Genomic DNA, 20,454 nt, shown 5'->3' with positions numbered 1-20,454 from the left:
CTTCCCTATCAGGAGCACATCTGTCTGCCATGTGGTAAAAGAACATGAAATGTATACTGAAATGATATGGGCTTCTGTGGGTTGGACTAGGAATCTAAAGACCACTCACAAACTTACCTGTCTGCAAAACTACACTGTTTGTCAAACAACTGACTTATTGGTTTACTTATAGCATACTTAATTCCATAATAATTTCAGGTAGCCTATAGATACTTCAAAAAAATTTAGAGTGGCATATTTTGTCAACTAAATTCAAGACTGAAGATCAATATCAAGAGCCCAGTTACATAGGCCATAGGACTTTACATAGCCATACAACTTGGGCTACAAGTTTGGCACTGAGCTTCCTGGCAGTAAAGCACAAAGGAAAATATGTTCAATTGCATGGTTCCCATTGTCCAGAAGGAGAAAACATGCCATTACTTGGGGGAAGCAAAATTTTTCTGACACTTAGTTCTGAAACAAAAGCTCTGGTATAAGATTTCTCATATAGGATATTGAATAGGCAATCAATTGACTCAGTTGGAATTTCAGTGCATAATTTGTTCTTAAGACTAATGGAGAGCCATGTGTCAAGAGGTAGAGCCAAAGAGGTTAAAGTAGTGACATTATTTTATCTGCTCTTAAATAAAAAAGATCATTAGAACATGTCTAATAAATAACCCTCATGCAATATCTAACATAGAATCCTAGAAGTATAAAAATTGTTGTGTTGTTGTCACTGGTTTTGTTTGCCTGTTTGTTTGTAATAACAATGAAAACATTTATGTTTCTAATTTGTGGAAAGTTTGAATGGGGAACTAGAGGTTCCTCAATATTTCTGAGGTTTAGCATGGGTTTAACAAGTAAGATATTGAGAAAGGGTGCTGATTAATTTACATTTAATTACTCCATGGAGATTGTTAAAACATAAATAAATTCAAATGATTCCCCTCAAAAAATCTAGTATGAAAAACTTGAGATTTTAAAATCAAGGGTTTTATTAAATTTTCTTCTCCCCCATAAATTGAGGTAGCAATTCTAGAATATCAGGATTATATGTAACAAGTCAGCACACAACTAAAGAGGGCAGAAGCCAACAAGAAGGGAGGAAAGAGGGATTTAAAAAGCCTAATCAACCATTATGGAAAGTTCCAAGGGGTCTATTTGGGTCTCACTGTTAGAAGTAGATTAGCCCTTCCATATTCACTAAATCCCCAGTTAATACACAGGCTGCCTATCCAAGCCAAGATCAACTGTGCTTTAAATTTCATTTTAAACTTTTAGGGAAAAAAAAAAGTAAATAAGCTATATAGCCAGAACACTAAATCATAGCACAATTTTCTAAATGTGTTTTTCTTGAAGTTTGCCAACTTTTATAAAGCCTTGAATGTTTATTGTTAAGTAAAAGATGCCATCATTCCCTCTAAAGTTATTCAGTGTGAAAACTGATAGCACTGTTTTCCTAATTCTGTTTTCGGTCAGTTATCTTCAAAATATTCTCTTGAACCCAAGGGGAGAAAAAAATCAGACTTATTTACAGTGCTGTGGAGCATGAGAATGTGAAATGTGAAGTGTTTTCCCCCAAAATAGTTTGCTAATAAAAATAACCAGACTTTTGGGTCACTCCTCATTATTGGGTTTTATTCACAGAGTTCTATGCTGTTACTCAGGAAAACCAGTGAAGATGAGAAGTCAAATAAACTGCTAAGCAAAATGTATCAAAAATATATTTGAAATATGAGCAGAATTTGAAATCTAGCTTCACTGATGCTTCTTGTAAAGTCACTGTATGGGAAAGCTATAATTCTTCTAGTAATTAATCTGACCCAAGAGTGCTCATGTTTAGAAGTCTAACCCAAGGAGAATCTACTTAGAAAGGAGAAAGAAAGATATAAATGGATCCAATGCATCTAGACATACCAACCATGATTCCATGAGCAAACCACTGAACAGAATAACATGACCATTACAGATGGCCAGGGATACAATCTAATACTTATGCATGGAATATTTTTGTGAAAGGTGGCACTGAAGGAACAATCTGGGAAGCTAAATATAAATAAAGAAAAGAAAAGCTAAAGACCACTGAACTAAGTTTTCCCTGTCACCCCTCTATTTCCTCTTCTTCTATTTAACAATGGTGCATCACAGAGATAGAGAACAAACTAGTAGCTACCAGTGGGGAGAGGGAAGGAGGGAGGGGCAAGACGAGGTATGGGATTAAGAGATACAAACTACTCTATAAAATAGATAAGCAGCAAGGATATGAGGTACAGCACAGGGAAATACAGCTATTGTCATAATAACTTTAAATGTAGTCTAATCTATAAAAATAATTGAATCACTATGTTGTGCACATTGAAACTAATATAATATTGTAAATCAACCCAATGTCAACATAAATAAATAAATAAATAAATAAATAAATAAATAAATAAGATGCATCAGCCATCCAAGGAAACTTAATGTTTTTTGAACTCCAAAATGCTAATTCTTCACCAATCATTATGCATTATTTATGAGGCTAAAGATATTAGAATAAATTCATTTTTAAAATATAGTTCAAATAGCATAAAAATTCTTTTGAAGTTAGGATCAAACTGTTTTATAGAGCAATCAGACTTTTGCCAAGCAACCTGAACTTTCTGCATGTATCGAAAGAGGCAGGAGTTTGCCACCCTGAAACCTCTCACTAAAGGCAGAGCAGCATGGGAGCATTTCTGATTTGATTTGGACATCATCCCACCCTGAATAAGATTCAAGTTTTGAAGAGGTGCCATGTTATCAGCAGATTCATGTTCAAAAATCTTCCCACCCTTGCTTCACTTGGGAGAGACATAGTTCAATGCTAAATGACCCTTTCCAAGGCCACTGGATGTTTGCATTTCTTTGTCTGGGAATCTGAACTTGAAGTAGACCACCAGTGTGGATTTCCCAGCTGTGGTATATATAAATGAATGTGGCAGCTAGATGGTATGATCAAATTTAAGAGGGGAGGAGTGCAGGGGGGAGGTATGTGCCCATGTGCCCGTGAGCACCTCCAAGTCTAGAAAAGAAGGTTGGAAGTCAGTGTCCTCAATGCCTTAAAACACGCAAGGGAAGATGTTGAGAAACTGAGGCAAGATATGGCAAAACCTGAAGCCAGATTGGAGCCCCATGCTGACTCATCAGATACCACAAATGTTGTAAAGGAAATGACAAGTGTGTGTGTAATAAAACTGCTGGTTGAGAAAGATACGAGTGAGGCTGCACAGTGAGCTGATAATGGGGTTACTGGGAAAGAAATAAGGCAATTCTTCCAAGGCAAGAAATGAGGGAAAAGACAAAGGCAATATAGTGGGGAAATATATGGTACTCTAGGTTGATGCTTCTTAAACTTTAGGATACATCAAAATCACTTGGAGGGAATTGATAAAATATAGATTTCTGGACCTTACACCTATAGAAACTGATTCAGCAGATCTGAGATGGCACCCAGATATTTGCATTTCTAGCAAGATCCCAGGGACCACACTTTTTAAATAGCAAGGTTGTAGATTCTGCTGGATTGGAGGCTGAACCCCTGCTCTGTCATTCCTTAATTGTAAGCCTTTGGTAAAATTGCCCAGACTCTCTGAATTTTGCTTTCCTTATCCTCAAAATAAAGGTGATAGTATATACTCCATAAGAGTATTGTGAAAATTAAACGAAATAACATGTTTGAAGCACCTGGGACATAGTAGAAACTTTTACAAATACTTCCATTTTTATTCCCTCTGAAAGGCAGAGGTAGGGGAAATGGAATCATGACCCAGGAGGGGCTCCAGGGTAAAAGACAGGGCTGTGTTCCCAGAACCTAGCTCAGTGTTTCTCAATCCTGGGCAGGCATCAGAATCCACTGGGCTGCCATTTAGAAGTGGAGCTCTCTAGGCCTCATCCTTGAATCAAAAGACTGAGTGAAATCAAAGGGATTGGCATGAAGAGACTGGGTGATTCTGAGGCCAGTCAGAATTGAGTCCAGGGACATATACAAAAGTGAGTCTGAGATTTCCAAGGCAGAATCCTGGACAACAGAGACCAAGCAGGTGACACAGGGAACAAGGGAGACAAAGCTGTAAATTCAAGGGCAGTAATGAGTTAGTAGAAACCAGAGAAGGCAGCTTGCAGGGAAGAAGAAAGGGTAGTGGTAAAAGTTAGAGTGTGTACTTAGGTTACCAGATTTTGACTTGAACTTTAAAATAGGCTAATGAACAGGTTATAAATCATGCTAACTATATGGGTGGTTACAATCCCTCACTGTGAAGAAAGGCTCAGCTCTGTAAGCAAATGGACTATGCTGATTTTTCAAAGTGAACATGGTCGTAGTACAAAGTAAAGAGGAAGAGGGAAAATTCCAGAAGCCCTGGATCCTCAAAGAGCAATCCTCATTTCGGTCTACTCTCCTCAGATCAATTCCAGTGGTAGAAAGTGGAAAATTATCCACCAACCAGCATCAACTGGAACTATGATGGGTGAGTTTTCTATTCTAGGAGGCCTCATTCATTCTATTCCTTCCCTGGGCCCTCAGGCACCACTAAAGTGTGTTTCTCATAATGCTAGTCTTAGAGAAAGGCTGCGGGTGACGTGGTTTCGATGATAAATATGAAAAACGACACGTATTATAACTCATCTTTGACTCTGCTCAAGGCATATTAGCATAATTAATACTTTAAGAAAGGTCCCTCATTGGAAATCCTTGTTTCAGTAAATTTGTTTGTAGCGTCCCTCCTGTCGGTAACTCCTGGGAACACACCGTAGGAAACACTGCCCGGTAGCAAAGTCTGTAGTTGCCACACCCCCTGCCTGCCCCACTGCCAAGATCTGGAACTGAAAGCTGCACTGTCTAAATGCAAAGTTGTTCAGACTCTGAAACACTTCCTGTTTGAAAGAAAATTTCTCTCGGCTTTCAAATTTGCTGACTTCAAAGAGGGGGATAAGAGCATCGCTTGTTTGTCAGTTGGCTTTCGTCATTGGAGAGGTTAAAAAGCAGACAGACATTTAATAACATGGACATACTTGCCTAGGATTCTCCACCCCTTGTTGAGATATCAGAAAGCATCACCACACACACACACACACACACACACACACACACACACATACATTCACGATGGGAGCAGGGTGGAGAGAAATTATTAGTGTTAAAGGAAAAATGACATGGTCAAAGTCCTTGAGAAGTGAAGATGAAAACACAGTATGCTGGCTGGGTGAAGGCCCATACGCAGTTGGCTTGTTTTCCAGCAGGCTAATCCTCTCCTCCCTTGAAACTCCAGCTTGTAAATGTGTTTACAGCTGCTCAGACATAATATGCCAGATACAAAAAAAATCCACTTAGTCATTGTTCCTGGTGAACCAGTTTTACAAGAGTTAACCTAATCCCTTGCATAAAGCTGAAAAGAGTTTGCCAAAAGCTTTAGCAAGAAAAGAGTCATGCTCTTTGCCTAAAGGTTAGCTGATCTCAATCAGCCTGCAACAGAAACTAAGCTATTACTTATTTACAGGGTGAACTGTTTTTGATCTGACTAGAAATGGAGGCATTACGGGGTGTTCCAGCCAGTACCTGTGTTAATTGACACTTCTCCCTGTTATGCAATCAAAGTGAGTGCCCTGAGAATCGTTGGCTTCTTGTTCCTTTGCTTCACCCATCCCTGGGGCTCAAGCACAACAGTCTGCTAAACTGGGCATTTCTAAATCAGTGGTGCCACCCAGTCATATCAACTCTCAGGGTGATTAAAGAATTTTAAAGCAATTAATCTGAACATTACTTCCCTAGGTGGTGAGCCACCTGAGGGCAGAAACAATGGCAGCTCCAGAACTTCTAAGAGGAGAAGCAAGGGGCAGAGATGTTATTGGAAAAGGAGCAGTTGGAGGCTCTACCCGGGGGACTTGATCTAAAACAATCGTTTTAGATTGTTTTAAACAGTAAGTACATTCTGCACCTTTAGATTATACACTACAAGTCAGTAAAAAAACAAGTTTTTTCTGAGGATAATTTTGATAAGATCGAGAAAAGTCCCAGTTGCCCATATTAGAGAATAAGAATGCCAAGGCTTGGGGAGGGTATAGCTCAAGTGGTAGAGTGCATGCTTAGTATGCATGAGGTCCTGGGTACAATCCCCAGCACCTCCTTTAAAATAAATAAACCTAATTACCTCCCTCTTGCACAAAGGAAAGAAAAAGAAAAATATATAAGAATAATAAATAAACCTAATTACCTCTCCTAAAAAAAAGATTAAAAAAAAAAAGAGTGCCAAGGCTGATGAGTGGGGTGTGTTCTAGGAAACAGAAGCTAGGGATGTAGGAAGGGGCCTGGCAAAGCCCATCAAATAATGCCTTGCTGCTGAGCAGGAAACAGAACTGATTCACCCTGACAGCTCAGCTCTTAGCACGGTAATTGGCACAAGCACGAGTTCGGTACATGTTTGTTGATGCAAACGGGAACTGAGCACATGAAAGAGAGATCACAGGAGATAGAGGAGGGAAGGGAGAGACTAGAAGGAAGAGGGTCTAGAGGAAGAGGTCAGAGGAAAGAGAAAAGGGAGAGGAGGAGCAGGAGGAAGGGGAGAGAGAAGAGAGAGGGAAAAGATCATGATACATTTGACCCACAAGCTGAGATTATTCGACATATTCACGGGGCTCCTCTTGGCCAACTATATTACAGTTGTCCGAGCTTACCATGATCACAGTTCTTGTCTATAAAGTTGGATTTTTGAATCTGAGCTACTTCCTAAGTGATTTCATACAGTTTACTTTGACATCTTAATGGAGATTCTGCCACAAGGCTCCCACCCAAGCAGAGCCTTCTCCTTAGAAACAAAAGAAACCCCCCTTCCACTGAGTTTACCAACAAAACCATTCTCCTGGGTATCGTTCCCTAACAAGCTCTTCCTATACTTCTGAATACTTGTTTGGCTATTGGGAAGCTACATGTGAACCCAGGTTTAATCACCTCAGCCCTCTTGCCTGACTCAGAGATACCAATCAGAAACTAATGCTGACAGCTCTGTCATTTCTACTCCAGAGAAGAAAAATGTCACAAGTCCTAGATTGTGAAGTAACAAGATGAGAAATATAGAACAAACCGGAAGGGAAAGAGAGAGAGAGAGGCCAGAGCAAGGACCCAGAGCCACCCTGAAGGCTGCTGTGACCCCACACCCTTCTGGTATAAGACTCCTTTGTTTCAGTTCATGTTGCCTTCTGGGCAAAATGGGCCAATAAAAGGCGAACCATCTGTGCATGTACTTCTCTCAGATGTCCACAAAAGTCCCCATACTTGTTACCTTCTGGGAAGCTCAGAATGTTGTCGTTGTTCCCAATTCTTGTTCCAGAGATCTGCAAATTTAAGAACATGGTATTTAGTTTTCAAACCTCATCTACTATTGTGGAATAATAATACAAATGAGACAATACATGTAAATCCATTGTGCAAGTGTAGTATTATTTATCTCCTTTTTAGCAGAGAGATGGAGGTGAAAAGGAGGTCAGGGTGGGGGAGGGGAGAAGGCTGGCCAAAAGAAGCACAGGAGCCTCATGACAGTTGGCAGCTGGCTCCTTTCCCCACACCCAACTCCAGCCACTAAAATCATCCCACAAGCATATAGGTCTGGAGGATCGAACAGACAGCACTGGTCCTGCTCTTCTAGGAGTTTGTGCTTTATGATGGAGACAGATAAGTGAACAGTTACAGTGAATGAGTAATTCCAACAATGAAGGAGAATCCAGTGTGATGGTTAACTTTACATGTCAACCTGATTGGACTAAGGGATGCCCAGATAGCTGGCAAGATAATATTGCTGGGTATTTCCAGATGAGATTAGCATTTGAATCACTAGATTGAGAAAAGATTGCTCTTACCAATATAGGTGGGCATCACTCAACCTACTGAGAGTCTCAATAGAACAAAAAAGTAGAAGAAGGGTGAATTTGCTCTCTTTACTTGAGCTGGGACGTCATCTTCTCCTGCCCTTGGACACTGGCTTCCCTGGTTCTCAGGCCTTCGAACTCTGACAGAATTACACCACTCTCTTTCTTGGTTCTCCACCTTGCAGACAGCAGGTGGACTTCCTGGCCTCCTTAATTGTGTGAGCCAATTCTTATAATAAATCTCCTCTCATGTATATTTCTATATATCCTACTGTTTCTGTTTCTCTGGAAAACTCTGACCAACACACAGGGAAATGTGAGAGGACATGGGGACTGTAGGAAGAGTAAGTAGAGGACACTTTTCAGAAGAATTGATTCCTGAAGTTTCACTTTAGGCACGCATCACACTTCTCATGACCCCTATTGTAGAGTGAGGATAGGTTTAGAAAGTGATAGAGAAATAACCATTATCCGCCTTAAATGAACTTGGCAGCCTATATCAGTCTGGGATTCCTATGGTTAGCAGGTGGCCTTTTACAATCTCCTTGTGGATGGATAAGGTTTCCAGTCAAGTTTCAAAACTGCTTCCGTATTATTGGAGAAAAGAGTGATATGAAATGCCTATTGTAAAAGGAAACATGCTTTGAAATTGGACCATCAACTCAATCTGATTTGATGGGGACTGTGGCAAAAGAAAATTTTCAACTGGAAAGGAGTACCACCTCTGTAATGGGAGCAGTCATGGCAGCATACTTAGATCTTTGTTTTACAGCCCTGATATCACAGCAGTTCTTGAGCCACGGGGCCAGTCAGGACAGTCACCCACACTGGAGCACCGAGGCTTGGGCACCCCATTAAACAAAGGTCACTCAACACACTCCCCTATCTGTGTTCCTTAACCACCTGAACTGGAGGAGACACTGCTCACAGATCATCCTGTTCTCTTTTACTAGTCCCAATCCCGCCATCTCAAAAATGCTTAGTTTCCAAGGAACATCCATGTGGAACACAGAGCATGGCTATAGCCTAATCAAAACAGAAAAAAAAAAGACAAAAAGGGAGACATTCTGAAAAGTAAACATTTGACATAAATACCATTAAAATGTTGCAGAAACAGAAATCCTAATTAAAGAGGATGAAATGAGTGAGATTTTTTTCTGAGAGTGATTTAGGATCATTATAAACCATACAAAGGAAAACTATTACTTGCTTCCTTAATGGCTTAAAGTGAGGGGTGTTCTCTTCCAAGGTCCACATGCAGTACGGAATCATTGTGGTGGGTAGAAAATGTCTGCACAGCATGCCAGTGTCATCATGTACTCTGAGGCCATTTGTGAGAGGTGGATTTTGAGGTTGCACATTCATTTACTTCCTCTTATTCTAAACCCCCTATTTACAGAAGGACACACTGCTCATTTGCCTACAGCACCCTTCTTTATTCTGCATTAGCCTTCATTTTCTTCAATTTATATTCAAACAGATATGACATTAAAAATTCTGGGTGTAGGGAGTGAAGATGGAAAGGATGTCCCTAAAGTGAGAAAGAACAATTGGATGGGCTATGACTAGATACATAAAAATGGGTAAAGTATATGAGTAGAAAATTCTTAAGACAAAATCCAAAAGGTTGATGTAGGGAAAAAATTTTCAGCCTTGCTAGTTATTAAGGGAAATGCCTACTTAGACAATAATGAGATGCTAATACACTCTGGGTTCTCTAGAGAAACAGAACCGATAGGAGACAAATGGATGGATGGATAGATAGATAGGCAGACAGACAGACAGACAGACAGATATAGATATGCTATAAAGAATTGGCTCATGCAGTTATGGAGGTCAAGTCAGCAAGCTGGAGAGGAAAGCTGATGATATGGTTTCAGTCTAAGTCAGAAGAACCAAGAGAGCCAATGGTTTAAGTTCTAATCTGAGTCCTATTGTGAAAGCAAGAGAAGATCCTTGTCCCTACTCAAAGATAGGCAGGAAGACAGAATTTCCCCTTACTCTTCCTTTTTGTTCTCTTCAGGTTTTCAATAGGTTGGATGAGACCCATCCCGACTGGGGAGGCAATTTACTACCAATTCAAATGTTTCTCTTATCCAGAAATACCTTCACAGACGCATTCAGATAATGTTTAATTAAATATCTGGGCACCCTATGGCCCAGTCAAGTTGACACATAAAACTACCATTTTGTAACCAACATGACTGACAAAAATTTTAAGTCTAAAAAAAGCAAGTTTTGGCAAAGAATGAAAGGAATCAGAAAAGTGTACAAATGGCTGGTGGGAATGTAAACTGGTATGGCCCCTTTGGAAAGCCATCTGTCAATCTAGTAAAGCTGAGTACAGGCACCTCCCATAGTCCCACTTTTATGAAAGTCTTTCATATTTATACAAAGAGAGATGTTCAAGGATACAATTTACAGCACTGTTGGTAACATGGTGTTATTCTCACTGGGTGATCAGAAAAGTAGAGTTGTGTTTCACAGAGTAGATTTTAAAGTAAAATTAATCTACATGAATTAACATGATAAATCTCAAAAGTATAATGTTGCATTTAACAAAAGCAAACTGAAAAAGGATATATACAGTATGAAATCTAAGTATTAACATTTAACGAAAATAATAGAATAAGAGAAAATGTCACTATATATTGTTTCTGGACAGATACATATGTAGAAAATTATTTCAAAACATGCACAAGACTGATTCACATCAACTTCAGGATAGTTCAAACCTCTGGGATACAGAAAGGGTCAGAGGAGAGAGAGAAAGAAAGAGAGAAGTGAAAGCAATTACGTGGTTTGGCTATATCGGAAATTTTACTTACCGAAAGGATTTGGAAATGTGTTGATTTCTCTTAAATGTAAGTGCTGGATATATAGATGTTATCTTATCTTTGTTTTTCTGTATATTTGAAATATTTCAACTTAAAAATGAAAGAAATGAATTAAACAGCAGTATGATAGTAAGATTCCACAAAATACAGTGCATGGTCAAGTAAAAGAATATATGCTAAAAAAAAAAAAAATCTGGGAGACTGTAGACCAAAGTGTTAGTGTAAGTTGTCTGTGGGAAGCTACTTCAAGGGCTTTATTCTGTACTTTCTACATTTTTGTTTTGTTTGAACTTTTGCCACGATCATGGATTACTGCTGTAATCAGCACAACCAGCCAAAATGTCTAGAAGGGGCACAAGATACGATAAAGAAAGATGTGAAGAAAAGGTCTTTATTCAAAAAAACACCCTTTGAGCCCCACCCCTTGGTGTCATTTTTCAAAGAGTAGGCCAGAGGAAAAAAAGGAAAGCATTTTGTTCTTAGAAGCCAATAACTAAGCTAAGCCCCAATTTTACAATTATGCAACACCAGCTGCCATTTCTGAACATTCACAAAGAGCTAAAAAAGGGCTCATTATGTTCCTCTGAAATCTGCTCCTCATCCTGTATTCTCTGTCTAGATAAACGTTGCCACCAGGCTCAACTAAGTGCAGTCTTGCCCCAATGCCACCACCTTAGCTCAAGCTCTCTCATCGACTGGTTCTTTTTCCTGCTTCAAGTCTTAACCTTTGGAGTCCATCTAACAAACAGCACTCAGCACAATCAACCTGAAGCACATTTGATCACATGAATCCCTTCCTCAATTATCTCCACAAAAGTGTTTATTTCTCATTACCGACAATATAATCAAACAAACAAAAACATACCAACTCTTTAGCATGGCTCCAAAAGTCTGGAGCCCTTTATGAACCAGTTCATGTCTACCTCAGCAGGCTGACCTCTTTCTATGCACACTTCAGCCCTGTAATCTCTGTGCAGTTATCTACAGTTTTCTGGACTTCACTGTGTTTTGTTGATGTTGCTTCCTCTGCCCCAAATGCCCTGCTTCTCCATCTCTCTGGAGAACAGTGCATCTACTTTTTCAATAAGCTCAGCCCAGCACTTCCTTTATGAAGATTTTCCTGGCTCTTACCCATATATGCTTAAACACACATATACACACACACCCCCTGACACAGAGTGCAGATTTTTTCACTGTACTATCATTTTATGCATGTAATGATTTCCCAATTCTCTCTGAATACATTAAATAATTAGTTGTTGGTTTCAATGACTTACTTTTAGTTCATGTCTGTATTCTCAAGTTACTTCCATTTTCCAAGGGGGTCAATTTGGTTTTGGGGGGATTGTCTTACCCATGCTGTTGGTCTTCCAAACACATCTGATAATTCTATATTCTACTGTTAAATTTACCTTTCATTTACGAAAATTCTTCTTGAATCTCTCATCTGCTCATCCTTTCCTTTGCTGTACAGGTCTATTTCATTTTGTACATCTACAGTTTTACTTTAGGGAGGTATGGAGAAACATAGTTAGTCAATACAAATGTTCAGTCCCCCGTCTTAGATCAGAAGGTTAGCCAACCATTTTAGAATCCACTGAGATAACAGATACTGCATATTAATGAAAAATAAACAAACAAATTTCTAAAGACCCAAAATATTTAAGAATGCTGATTAAGAACACTGTAGTTAAGCAATAATTATTTGTAATAACTGAATCTTACAGTGTAAGCTTCTATGCCTGAAGCAGTTCTCTTGTTTTATTTTATTCTGATCATATCCATATAGAATATGGTTCTAATCTAGTTTCCATTTTAACTGGAAAGGGGAGAATTCAGACAGGGACAGAAATCCAAGAAACATGGTTAGAGTAGGAGCTCTACTATGACATGTGTAGGAAATATATTTCCTACACAGATAAATCTTTGTGACTGAGTGTGGGTCAGAGAGGAGCACGTTGAAGAGGGAAGTTCAGCTTGGGAGTTTGAGAAGTGCAGGAGGAGAAGCCCCATACCCTTTTCTTTCCTTCCCACACTTCCAACTACTTACAGGTTTTCAATCCCAAGTTCAATTTTCACAGGCCACAGATATGGAAAGTTGGCCAAAGGCAAACTTAATCTATGGAATAAAACAGAATCCAAGACTGGGATGTCTCAGGAGGTAACAGTCAATTTTTAGAGCTGCAGGATAAAGTCTTGATTAATGAACAAACTCAAGAGGCAGAATTGTTTGTTTGAGGCAAAATAAGACTACATGAGTATCTGAGCTGTCTTTAGCTGGAGAGCTATTTTGTGCATGATGCTTAAGAGCCATTTACTGCTTCCACAGAAAGGAAAGAAGGGCAAACTTCTTGTGAGTGTCAAAAACCTGAAATTGTTTTGGGGAAAGAAGTTAAAATGATGCACAAAGAAGTCTCTATACTTAAGAAGTTTAAAGACTAGTGGAGAATTCAGACAAGTAAACAGGCTACCAGAAGAAGGTGTGATAAATCCTACTATGAAATGATCACCATGTGCTATGGGAACTTCAAGGGGAGCATGTTTGCAGTGAGAGATCAAGGAAATGTTCCCCAGGGAAGTGACATCTGCTCTGAAATCTGAAGGATTATTACATATTATTTGGAGAAAAGTTTAGAAGGAGACATTATGGGAAGAGGAAAGAGAATCTCACAACAGAGAGAAAAGCCTTGAGGATAGAGAAGAAAAGGCAATAAAGTCTTACTAGGAACTAATTATGGCTGATACATCATCTGTGAGGTGGAGGGTAGTGACGCCTGAAGCAGGAGAAATAAGCAGAAAAAATCAGAAAGGGACTTATGCCCCCACACTAGAAAGCTTGAAATTGACCATGAGGGCAAAGTGGAGAGCAATGAAAGGGGTCAAGACTGGGATGCAACAAGATCTGATTTGCATTTTAGATCTCTCTGGCTGTACTGTTTGGAATGTACTAAGAGATGACAATAATTGAGTACCTGGTGCTGGCAGCTCCGGTAGGATTCTGTGGCAATAACCTCAGGAAAGAGGAGAGTGGTCTTAGACTAAAACAGTAGCAGTAGATTACAGAGAAGTGGGTGGAATCAATTTGCAAGATATGTCTGTGGCAGAATGGACAAGGGTAAGAAGAACCTAATACTGCAGGCTTTGCTTGTTTATCTGAGTCCAAGGACTCCAGCTATTCACAGTGGGGCCTCCTTGTGACCTTTTCTTATTTCTGACCTCTTTCTCCTTCCTTCCCATCCTATCATTATCAAGTTCCCCTCTCTGTTCTTTTAACATCTGTGGTCCACTCTCCATCCTCCCTCCAACGCAGAGGATTGGTCTCCCCTCTCCCTACATCACTCACCCATAATCCTGTACCCATCACAAAGCTTAAGCCAGTCCTGTTCTCAGCTTCCTGAGGACTTTCAAAGAAAAGATAGTGATAGCTCTTGACTCCCCAGGGCCTTCAGAAGAGTTGAGGAGGGCAGGTGAGGGAGTGGAGAAGAGATTTCTAAACAACTGGTCTCTTTTAAGATCTCACTTCTGGTATGAATCAGTCCTTTCTCTTGATTTATTCTACAGATGGTCCATCAGTCACTACCAAAACAAGTGGATATGTGTACACGCAAAATGTACACACAAAATGCTTTAATGCATCCCCACCCCTCCAGAGGACAAATATCAATTCTCAAAAACATGTAGTCTGTAAAATGATAAGGAAAAACCTAAACATTTTTTTAACTACCTCATAATTTGCAAGGCATCTCTCTTATACAATAGGTTCAGTATTTTATTTCCTCCTCAGCTTTTAAATTGTGCTTCTTCAGTCTTGGCAAGAATAAGAAAGGGCCCATTGTTGAATTTTCATACCTCTTCATGATCTCTTTCTAGATACCCAAGCAGCCATTCGAAGCTTTGAGATGAGTTGTTCTGAAGACTACATTAAATTCTTAGTTGTGTCTGCCTGAGGTAAGGAATAGTAGGTAGTTTTACTGTTTCAGTTTTATCTATCTGTCGTGTTCTTCTTGCCAAATAACAGAAATTGTTTAACAGCAGTGCAATATTATGGAAAGGACACTGGTTAAAGGAAGGCCTTGCCTCAGAAATGCTCACTAACTTCCTGATACTGAGTACATCTCTCGAATTCCCTGAGCCTTAGTCTTCTCATTAGCAAACAATGGATAATGTGACTTCGGGTTGTTTTTTTCTTTCACAATCAATCTATATTGAGCACAGGAATATATATGAAAGTAGAGGTGTTCAAAAACATATTGTATTTATTTTTGGTTAAAGTCAGAAGTAATCTAATGCAACTGTTAATTTTTGCAAATGAAGATGCCAAAGCAGAGTGGTAAGGTTTGCCCATCCCACAAAGCAGCAGAGTCAGAAATAGATGCCAAGTCTCCTGATTCTTGTTTGATGTTCTTTCCATTACACCTTCTGGAGGGAGCCTGGGGTGTGTGTTTAAAGAGACGGAAGCCTTTCACTATAGAATCTGGGCCCCAAGGACATGTTTCCCCTCCCCCAAATGACAAGGCTAATGCTTGTTCTTTTCAACGTCCATGAGGTTTTGCCTTGCATGGAAAAGTTTTTTCCAGCACCACCTATCCTATTATCCTGTTTTGAAAGGGTAATCTGTCAGGCACATCAAACATTAAAAGCAGAAGGAACATTCTGAGGTTGGTAGTGTGTATATTTTTCTCACCGATTAAATCTTCACTCCTCAGCTATCAGACAAAAGGGAGGAAAAACTTTTCCCCTCCTCCCTTAAAAGGAGAAAAGCTTTTAAAACTGTTAGCAGAATCCACTATTCAAAATGGAAAAATAAAATTTTCAAGTGACTTCAGATGAGAAAGACAAAAGAACACATGTGTACAGGATAAAGTTTGTTTTCTCTTGGGCTAGAATATTGCTGCTTCATTATTCTAAGCTATTATCACTACAGGCAGATTGTGGCCAACAATTTTATCAACACAATTTAATGCTTTCCTTAGGTTACTGTAATTTGTAAACTGTAGGGAAAGTTTTAAGCTGATTTTATCAAATAACAAAAAAACTATCATTTGTAAAAATATATTTTTTCTAAATTGCAGAGTAAAGGATTTGTATGCAAGATTCAAAGTTTCTTCTTTACCCACAACAGATAAGAGAGATTGGAGTTATTACCAGAACTTTGATATGATCACCTAGGAAATGATAACCAAAGAGGGCCTGGGCTCTTGGCTTCTCCACTATCATCTCAAACTCAATACATTAAAATTAGAATTCTGTAAGTATCTTTCTCTCCTCTCTCAATTTATTCTCCCTCCAGTATCACCAATCTTAGCAAAAGCACCACCAATCATTAAGACATTAACTCCTTCTTTTCCCTCATTTTCTATCTTCCTCCCATCCCTAATGGTCGTTTTAAGTCCTTTTTTTTTTTTTTGAGACTCTGAAATGCCTCTGAAATCCACTGCCACTGTATTGATTCTGACTTTTATTGTCTCTTGAACTGCTGGCATTCAGGTTTGATGAATTGGTCCCTTGGAGTCTGCTCCTATCACCCTCCGATCCATGTTTCTTAAGGAAAGTCAAATTACTGATATAAAATATAAAGCTAATGATGAATTTAAACTGTCTATGGCTCTCGTTGCCTAAGTAAGGCCAAATTTTTCATCTGACCTGGATGACTTCTCTCAGTCCAATATCAATCCACTTTCCAACCTCCTCTCATCACAACCCATTACTGTGACCATGCAATCGAAACTTCAATCATACCCACCCCCCCAAATCCTGTTATATCTCTACACCTTTGCTTATGCTGTACTCCCTGCGTATAAGACCTATATTTGAACATCCATTGTCTACCTGGTAACTTTCTTCCTTAATCTGAAAGACAGCTCAAGTGCCACATCTCAGTTACAATTTCTTTTGTAATCCCCCAAAACTTAGTTGGATCTTTCTCTGTATATCCATGTGACAGTTTAAAAACTGTTATTATACCAATAATCCCATTATGATTACTTTTTTACTAGGGAAGTCTTTGATAGGTTAGATTGTATCTTCCTTGTATCTCCAATTCCTAATACAGTGTTTGACACAGTAAGTATGCAAGTATTTGTGAAACAAACTAATTATCTATCCCTCCCCTAGTAATAATAAATGTCAGTGATTTTCACGTATAATCTCACCTAAACTTAAAAAAAAAAAACCGATTGGTTCTTAAACAATATAGTATGGTACAAACGTACACTGATAACTCTATAAAATGTAAATTACATTAAAATATGTCAATTACATAAGAGCACTGTTTGCATGTTATCTGTCAGACAGCAAGTTGAGTGGATCACACAATAGCACAGGATGGGGTAAATTTGGTGCATAACAAGAGTTTTAAAAAATGATGTAATGTAGAAACTGGTCACCACCACCACCACCACCACCCTCCTCCCCTGCCCCGCAAAAAATCCTTTTTTATTAGAACCTGCAAGATCTTTGTGCGGGAAGGAGGCAGTTCAACTTAAACAATGAATCAATGTTCAAGGGCAAACAAGTGGCTAGAACAGTAACTATGGGTGTTTCATAGCACTATGAGATATTGTTAGACAGTAATAATGATCAGGTTATAATTATCACTGACTTGTTTGGGGCCTTCAAACATCTCTAACTTTATTGTCAAACCTTCCAGTATTTGAAAGTGTGTCTAAAAGGTAGAGAAGTAGAGACAGAATTGTGGAAGAGCAGTTTGAAATTGACAGCCTGCATTTAAACCCCAGCTCTGAACTCACTACCTCTGTTGACCTTCGGTGAGTCACTTCCACCGTGCTGATCCCCAGACAGCTGTGCTCTAACATGGGACAGAACTCACTTCAGACGACTGTGAAAATTAAACAAGCTGAAAACAATGAAGGCTTGGAGTAAGCCCTTATTGTCTGCTATTTGTCGACATTGTTGTGGCTGTTTTATCACTATGGCCTGTAGTGACACTAACATGCTAACTTCATTTTATCATCCTCTTTTTCCACTGCTGTGATCTCTTAAAATTAATAGTTTAACTTGCTCAGTTCTGGTCTCTCTACTTTCAAAAAAATCCTCTACATGGTTCAGAGGAAAATGAGCAGAAACCTAAACACAGCTAAGTTAATTTTTCCTCTTTCTCCAGAAGTCTAAAAACATAGTCCTGCTATTGTCATTGTCTTGTATCTGGTTGGAAATACTTGTTTGCTGGGAAAATCATATCTAAGTATCTCTGGCTAATCAGTGTCCTTACAGGATCCAATTCAATCAGAAAAGTAAAACAATAATTATCAAGTTTGCTTGGTTAGTAAAGTGAAGTTTAATTGAGGAGATGTGATGAAACTTGCAAAACAACACCTGTGGAAGTAGACAGGCAATAAACACAAAAGGAAGAAAATAACAACTCTGTCAAATGTACTTGTAAACTGAGAGAACATCAGGGCGAAGTTCGGTGCACGAGGCTGACTCAGGATATATAAGGACACAGAAGAGCATTAATTGTTATCTCACTAAAGTTATATAAAGATCAATGGCTGGAAATGTTTATACACGCATGTGCAATCCTGTGGGACAGTCACACATTGCTTCCACCATTAGATAGATACCTGTGCATTATGACTCTCGTGAAGTAAGTAGTAGTAACTTATGACTCATGGTGTAGTTGTTTTCATCCAATCACCAGAGTCTGACAGTTGTATATCGTGAGTATTAACACCTGCCTCCTAGGGATATTGCAATAATTAATGTTTTTAACAATATTTTAAGCTGTAGAAAGCTACTAACAAATGTGGGGTGATGTGTCATGGTTATCAGGCATAAGTATTATTTATTTTTCTTTCAGTCAAAGACATATCAGGCCCAGAGCCTCCTTCTCACATACCTATTTAAGAATGAATTGATATTCTTCAGTCAAATAAAAGCTTTCAAACAATGTGATTCTTCCCTAAATTCAACCTGAAATCAGTATGTTCCAAAATAGCTAATGCCTCCTAAACACATTGAGGTCTGGGTTTTGCACTCAGCGTCAATGATTTCTTTGCTGCTAAATGCATCTGGGTACCTCTTAATCCTCACAGCATTTGACATAGCTGACTGACCACTACCCTCTTTCTTTAGCCATTCTTTTTTTTATGCGTGTTTTCTTTTTTAAATGGCAGAATTATGGATGGATGATTTTTCTTCATCTCAGTTTTCCAAAATGTAACCATTCTTTTGTCATGGTTGCTACAATGCCATATTTATCTGGGTTTGGTGTCTGTGTGTTTTGCAGGTTTTCTTCTTTGCCTATCCCCGTTTGTTTCTGTTCTAGGTCCTGTTCTTTGCTTTTTGGATTTCCTGCTCCTGAGCATATCATCCACTACTGTGGTTCCTTATGAGAAACACTGAGTGCTGTAGCCACTCAGAACAGGACTTGGTCATTACAGAGCGGGTCACGGAATGGTGGTATTTGAACTGATTCCTTAACACTGTGGTAAAAGGGGGCCATATACAGTTTCTGGTTTTTCTTCTATAACTCAACTCAGTTGAAGTTATTTATGTACAATTATATCTCTTAGTCTATTGTCTATTCCAGCTTACTCTTTATAAATGTTCTCCTAAAGGAAATTTGTTGGTTTTCATTCTATTGTCTCACACTGGAATGAAGTCCACTTTAAAGAGTTATAGAAGAAAACGATGCTCAGCTCATTCCTTACATCAAAATATGTTCACTTGAATTCAATACAGTATCCAATTGAAAAGTTATGTGACTTTCCTTAGTCCTCCAGTTTTTCAAACAAGAATTTTTATGATTGCTGAGTAGACTGTTCCATTTGTAGAGAAAAGTACAATGCAAAAGAATTGTTGGAAAGGGAAATTACACAACTTTTCAAAATAAAAGGTTTAACTTACAAACACACTTTTCAAGAAATTAATATTTTAATAGAATTCTTTTGCATGACAAACACACACACATGCAAAAAACATTTAAAAGGTGATCTAAATACCTTTTAACAAAAGAAAGAATAGGAGAGTAGGGCTAGAAAAGTCAGTCTGGAAGGGGTATGGATTTTGATGCAGACAGGTGGTGCAGCATCTAGATGACTCTGCAATTTTGTTGAACATTTTTATATTTGCAAAGCACTTTCAAATAACTCCTCCTGACAAGCATGTAGGCCAAATAACCATTATCATCCCAATTTTTCAAAAGCTAAAATAGAAATAGAGATCAACGGAGCAAACTGCCCTCTTCCAACATCAAATGGCAAGTGGTAACAGATTAGAAATCACTGAGCCTGAAATTCTATTTTGCTGTGTGAGCCAGGGTCCAGTCTACCCGTTGGATGAGTGCTGGTCGGCATTTGCCAAATCTGAACAGACAAAGCAGTGCACGATTGTGACAGTTCATCCAGATAATTCAGGTCAGAATATCCCTGTGACCCTGGAATCTCAAAAATAATGCAACCTGAGTTATTTAACAAACTCGTAACTTTATGTTTAGCTTTCCTGAATCGGACATCAAGACTCTAGGAAAAGGGAAGAGATTTAACTCTCATTTGGATGGGCTGAGACAAAATAACGAGAATGACGAGGAATTTTGCTGAGATAGAAAGACAGAGAGAGCAAGACATTCACTAAATACACAGGCCAGTTAGAAATGTTCCCCTATGTCTTTACTTTGGATAATTCTTCTCACTGAAGAGGTAGTTTTTATTTTATTCCTGGCTACCCTTATGGTGCTAGGGGAGCATATCTACTCTCTCTGAATATAACCTGAAATATTATTTAATGTTTAATA

At 38.8% G+C, this 20,454-nt stretch overlaps 1 protein-coding gene across 1 annotated transcript in view; it reads right to left on the bottom strand.

Moving 5' to 3' along the window:
- TMC1 (transmembrane channel like 1) overlaps positions 1-20,454 on the bottom strand; it is a 317,967-nt gene that overhangs the window by 171,527 nt on the left and 125,986 nt on the right. The window contains exon 3 of the mRNA XM_072959593.1: positions 7,281-7,332. The gene's annotated coding sequence lies outside the window, so the exon portion shown is untranslated. The remainder of the gene's footprint in view (positions 1-7,280; positions 7,333-20,454) is intronic.

Source organism: Vicugna pacos, chromosome 4, assembly GCF_048564905.1.
Source record: "Vicugna pacos chromosome 4, VicPac4, whole genome shotgun sequence".
In the NCBI taxonomy this organism is placed as follows: domain Eukaryota; kingdom Metazoa; phylum Chordata; class Mammalia; order Artiodactyla; family Camelidae; genus Vicugna; species Vicugna pacos.
This window is presented reverse-complemented; position numbering and strand designations above follow the sequence as displayed.